The sequence below is a fragment of the Capricornis sumatraensis genome, chromosome 18, assembly GCF_032405125.1.
Source record: "Capricornis sumatraensis isolate serow.1 chromosome 18, serow.2, whole genome shotgun sequence".
NCBI classification, from domain to species: Eukaryota; Metazoa; Chordata; class Mammalia; order Artiodactyla; family Bovidae; genus Capricornis; species Capricornis sumatraensis.
The window spans coordinates 32,417,266-32,424,075 of NC_091086.1; positions in this window are offsets into that span (position 1 = coordinate 32,417,266).

Consider the following 6,810-nt stretch of genomic DNA (forward strand, 5'->3'; position numbering starts at 1 on the left):
TATTCTTTGTCTACATAGTGCCAAGTGCTCAGACCAGACATTTGACTAAATTCACCACATTGGCTAGTTGCTTTGGCATCATGTGATTGTCTAGGCCAAAGCAGACACAGTTGCTTTTATTGTAAAAAATGCCACCACTCACAGGAGTGATCAAGCGTACCAGAGGAGTACCAGAGGAGTACCCAATACGGGATTACTTCTTGCGGAAAAGAAGGTAGCTCTGTTGGTCAGGGTTGAGGTCATAGGCAAACACACTGTGGAAAACATAAGTGCTGTGTTGCTTTGCCTTTGTGAATAAGCAGTTTGGTGTTTGTTTAGTGATACAAGCTCATCCTGTTTTTCAGCTGCACCTTGGATAGTATTGATCTGTTTGGGAGAATGTCTGCCCCTAATCGGCACAGATCAGTCATCAAGATTCTTGTTGGCCTGGCGTTATTTTCTAGCCGGTTGTAGGAAATGAGACACAGGTCAATATGGTCTCATCCGAGCCTCCTGCTAGCATCAGCAAAAGAGTCGTCCAATTTCTGGGGTATGAAATGGTATCACACCTGTTTGGTGACATCACAGAAAAACAGCTGCTATTTCTTTTACTGTTTTATCTCCTATAAATGTTAAATTTTGGGTTTGTAGATGTCTAAATGTCAAGGGGACATTTTAAAATAAAAGTGCCTTCTTTCATTTTTGTTGTATGCTTCCAAGTTTGACTTCTTATTTTTTCCCTTTCTGCTCTGCCAAAAAAGTAAATGTAAATTATGAGAAATACAATAGGACTACTTTGTAACTGACTTTCTGGGCAGTGCACAAAAAGACTGCTGTTCTCTGATTGTTTTTTGTCAGCTTCAAAAGCTATCTTCCTTCTGAAGTTTATAAATTTAAAATATTAGAGTTTAGCAAATAATTCAATCTAGCTCCCAAGATACCTATTTTAAATCCTACGAAATGGTTGTTTGAATCAGAACTGACCTGGTTAAATTTTAGTCCCTAAAAAAAGGAATATGGAAGGGGTATGTGAGGTTACATAGGGAAAATTTGGAAGTCATGGAGTAGCTTTTGCTCTTTGCCTTAAAATTAAACGTCGTATGTTTTTTTGAAGTTAGGTATTTTCCCAAATGATATTAAGATTTCCAATGCAAATAATCAATCTTGATTAAACAGGAGAATTTAAGCACTTGAGAAATAGACTGAAGTGATATTAAAATCAGATTTTATTCTTCTGGGTACAAAGCCAGTTACTTAGTGTGTCTTTGGTGTTGTGTAACATCATAGGCTAGATGAGGATTGGGGGTAGTGGTAATAGCTCTGTATTGGCTGAATTGTTGCAGAACTAAAAAGTTAAGAAATGTGAGTACATAAAAGCAATGTTTATTCAAGATGTCCAAACCATCAGTTAACTTTTTAAAAATGTGATTAGAATATATACTTTTAAAATACGGTATTGAGAAAACAAACAATTCTTACCTGAATTGTTCTCTTTCCAATGTTGCTTGTATGTTATAAAGTCAGTGTTTTATAACAGCCTTTTCTTTTTGATACTACTTGTTTCTAATATTTTATTCCTTATACTCTCCTTCGATTTCAGAAATATTTTGTTTCTACAAGTCACCTATGCTATGTGGGACATAGTCACGTAAACCAGTCATAGAAGCGTGTTCAGGTTTAACACAACTGAGTCTTTCAAACAGACCTTAGTAAAGAATTAAAACCGTGCCTTAGGGTAGGAATGTTATATGGGATTAATACAAACTAAATAGTTTATGTATTTTAGTTCACTTTGACAATACAAATGATTCATATATTGTATATGACTGAAAATATCAGCTTGTGACCTGATTCTATTTATGATTTCCCCTGAATGGAAAGTGTGAGGAGAGCAAATCAGTACTTGTTGTTCTGTATCCGGACTTTGTGACTGAAACAATGTGTCAATCAAAGTAAGAGCCACCTTTGGATTACTCATTGGTTGAATGTGAACTGATTTGCTGTAGTTACTTCTGTGTATTTTGGTTTTAATTACCTCCTTTTAGCTTTCCTTAGAGTAGCAGTGGTTTGCACATTTACTAATTAGTTCTTTTCTGAGTGTTTCGCTAATCAATATTGCAGTTAGTAGTTGATATAATCACTGATCATTGATGTTGTCATCTGTATTTTTTTTGACATGAATCTTGTTTCATTTCTGGTGTCTATTTTGCCCCAAATGTGAAATATTGTTTTTGACAGGTCTAAAGTTCACAACCAGTCCTCCTAAAGGAAATCAGTCCTGAACTTTCTTTGGAAGGACTGATGTTGAAGCTAAAACTCCAATACTTTGGCCACCTGATGCAAAGAGCTGACCTATTTGAAAAGATCCTGATACTGGGGACGATTTAAGGCAGGAGGAGAAGGGGACGACAGAGCATGAGATGGTTGGATGGCATCGACGACTCGATGGACATGAATTTGAGTGGACTCCGGGAGTTGGTGATGGACAGGGAGGCCTGGCGTGCTGCGATTCATGGGGTCGCAAGGAGTAGGACATGACTGAGCAACTGAACTGAACTGAAAGTTCACAAGACACTTAGACGTGACTTTATATATCCTATTGCATCCTTTATAGACTTTTAATTAATCATCTTTCTTTGAAGAATTCATTCCAAACCTATTTTGCACTTTGCCTCTCCTAAGTTTGGATCTATCTTTGGGTTTTCGGCTTTGTTCTAGTCGTCTATTTGTTGATCCTATGTTGGTCTCAGAATCTTGACTACTATGAGGAAGTCAGGTAATGTAATTCCTTCAACTTCTTTCTTTCTTTTTTTTATTTTTTTATTTTTATTTTTTAATTTTAAAATCTTTAATTCTTACATGTGTTCCCAAACAACTTCTTTCTTTTTTAAGATTGCAATTACATTATATACAATTGAATATTGTAGTTGTGTTTTCATATAAATTTTAGAATACATTTGTTCAATTTTATGTGCACACACAAAATGTTTGATGGGATTATGATTGGGATAGATCAATTTAGGGAGAATTGAAATTTTAAAGTAACTATGTGCCACATATGGATAACTTAAAGAAACACAAAACATTTCTGAAATTGAAGGGGATTATAAGGAATCAAATATTAGAAACAAGTAGTATCAAAAAGAAAGGGCTGTCCATGATTGACTGATCCAAAAGCAACATTGAAAAGAGTCTTCAGGAGATGGGAATGGCAACCCACTCCAGTATTCTTGCCTGGAAAAGTCCATGAACAGAAGAGCCTGGCGGGCTGCAGTCCATGGGGTTACATGACAGAGCACTCACACGAGGGAGATGGAGGAAGATGGGTTGGTAGCAATAAACAGAGGTAGAACTAAAAGAAAGAAAAGAGTCTTCAAAACCATGAACATGGTATATCTTTTCCATTTACTTAAGTTTTAATTGTTTTCAACTATGGATGGCTGGATGGCATCACCGACTCGATGGACATGAGTCTGAGTGAACCCCGGGAGTTGGTGATGGACTGGGAGGCCTGGCATGCTGCGATTCATGGGGTCATAAAGAGTCAGACACGACTGAGTGACTGAACTGAACTGATGGTTTGTAGATCCATTTTGTATTTTAACAGTTATTGAAAAACCATGCAGAAATAGAAAAATAAATACAGTTTCCAGCTCTTCACCTCAAAGGATCTCGATGAGTTATAAAGAATTCCTAGTGCACGCTTATACATGTCTTCAATACTTTTTAAGGCTGATTACCTATGGTCAGTTAAAAAGAATGTATTGAACACATTTTCCGGGAGTGGTGTACTAATTCATCAAAAGCTCTTGAATGCATTTTTTGGGTGTCTGTTTTAAACCACAGTCACTCCTTTAAATGAATAATTTTTGTCACTGTGAGATTTATACCCACTGAATATTAAAAATGATCTCTTATTGGTGAGTGTTCTATTGAATATTATTTCATACTTTTCATATGAATAGGTTCCTACTCAAAACAATCCATCACTGGGACTTTCCTGGTGGTTCAGTGGTTAAGACTCCATGCTTCCAATGCAGGGGGCACAAGTTCAATCTCTGGTTGGGAAACTGGATTTCCACATGCTGTGCAGCAAAAACAAAACAAAACAAAAACAATCCATCATAGTGCTTGAATTTTGAGTGGTGGAAACATGCAGTTCCCATTGTGCCAACATTTGGGTGACAGTTACTTTCTGCTGTATTCCTTACTGGAGAGCTACATCATCTTTTCATTTGCCTTTGCTTTTCCCAATTCATTCATCCTCCCTGTGGTTTCCTTTCCTCTTACATCTCATTTTCCATCCACCAGAAGGATTAGCACTGTAACCCCAAATTGTACCTTTTGCAGCATATATTGGCTTATTTTCTCATGTAAATGCTACATTCAAGAGTAAACTATACTTTGTATTGTTTATCCAACAGTACTATTAAATATTTAACAATGGGTTGAGGTCAAATGGTGATGACACAACACGTGGAAATACAGAACAGATGATGCATTAGGTGTTGAAATAAATTATTTCAACACGCGGTGAGCCTTGCTATTTTTTTGGACTAGAATAGGAATATGTATATTATGAAGACTAGTCGATGAATGACTTAGAGGCAGTTTTGGTCAGTGTGTGCTTAATCTCCCATAAATAGTCATTCTTTTAGTAATATAAAATTGTTAGTATATAGAAGAGGCTCATTTATTTGGTTTTCCAATACATTAGTTAAATGATTCTTCTGAACTAGTCCTAGTGTGATTTCCCTGCAAATAAGAAAAGGAAAATCATCAACAGAAACCATGTGTTAATGGCTCACATGCTGGGCAGATGGAAACATAGTGTAGAAGAATTATTCAGTTGAGATCATTTTGGCCCCAAGACTTCTTTGCTTTAATAGAAAACATTGATTTGGCCAGCCAGATGACACAACCATCACACTGTCAACATTTTCATCTTTGCCAGAGTACCAGATTTCCTGAAGAAATCTTTAGGCAGTGATTCCTAACTTTTTCTTAATCACAGTCCATCTGAGAAGCTGTTGAAAGATATGAACCATCTTCCTAGAATGGTGCATAGACACAAACACATATATACCTACACAATATTTTGCATGCATTTTTAGGGAGGCCCTACGCATTTTGAAATTCATGCATGGAACCTTGTAGGGTTCCATGGACCCCAGATCGAGATGCCTAAGTTTGAAAGATCCAGTTGGTAGATGGTCTGATTATTCTGCCAGCGCACTCCAATGTGTCTACTTCTTTTTTAAGAATCATTCAGACTACAGTCAGTGTATCCTCCCTGGAATAATTTCCTGTATTAGTGTGTTTTACAAAAGGAACCAATGTCACCATTAAAACAACTGTTTTGAGAGGGTTCAACACACACCCACACACTGATAATGCATCTATCTATGATTTTTCCTTTAATAATAGCTAACATGTATTAGCGAGCTAAGTTGGTAAAGAATCTGCCTGCAATGCAGGAAATCTGGGTTTGATCCCTGGGTCGGGAAGATCCTCTGGAGAAGGAAATGGCAATCCACTCCCAGTATTTCTTGCCTGGAGAATCCAAAGGACAGAGGAGCCTGGCAGGCTACAGTCCATGGGGTCACAAGAGTCGGACACAACTTAATGACTGAACCCCCACCCCCACCATGTATTAGTGTCTATTACATGCCAGGAACTTGAAATATATCATTTCTGTTTTCTTAACTACCTTTCCAGACAGATATTATTATCGCCATTTCCAAGATCTCTCCACAAAATTGGACAAAGCTGAGCCAGGAAAACTTTATAGCTCAGCATTTAGGAAGGGATTGTATTTTAGGTATTCCAGGAAGTAATGAGCAAAAGAAACAGCTCCATAATTATTACTATATTCTAAACAACTTAACATACTTTGACAGATAATGTTTTTTTACTGTTATGCATAAAACCTGCTGTTGAGGACTTCCCTGGTGGTTCAGTGGTTAAGAATTTGCCAGCCAGTGCAGGGGATTTGGTTTGATACCCGATCCTGGAAGGTATCAGGGTGGCTAAGCCTGTGCACCATAACTACTGAGCCTCTCTTTCTAGAGCCCATGCTCCATAGTAAGAGAAGCCACCACAACGAGAAGATTGTGCACTATAACAAAAACCCAGTTCAGCCAAAAAAAAAAAAAAAGAAGAAAAAGATATTTGCAGTTGAGACACACAAAATACACTAGTGCAAATAGCCTGAAGTCTTTCTGTGGCTTAGTTTTCAACATAATTTCACCAAAATCCAGTCAATCTTCAGATTCTGTGACAGAGACAGAGCAGCAAGCAAGGCAAATCTAGTTGGTTGCAGCTTTCTTTGAACTTTTGAGATAGCAGAGGAGATAGATATTAAATAAGTGCACATAATAACTGTGATGAGGATGGCCAGGGAAAGTCCTCCTAACAAAGTGACATGCAGCTGAGACCTTACTTTTGAGGAAGGGTTAGTCAGGAGAAGGTGGTGCTTGGAGGAGATGGTGAAAGAGTATTTGTAAAGCCCATGAAGCAAGAGAGAAATCATTTGAAGAATCAAAAAATGTTAGTAACGGCCAAAGTATGTGCTTTGAGAGGAAAAGTGAAAATTGAGGAGTGGGAGAAGTTGATGGTGCAGATTATATAGGCTCTTATAAAAACCAAGGGTTCACTGGTTTTCCAGAAGAAAGCCACTGGAATATTATAAGTAAGGGGTGGCATGAGTCATTCTTCACTTAGAAATGCTCTCCCTGCCTGAACTGCGGAGATAGATTTGAAAGGCAGTAGCACTGGTGAATGTGGGAACAGTGTCAGCCCAAGAAAATGTTCTTGGGCTCCAAAATCACT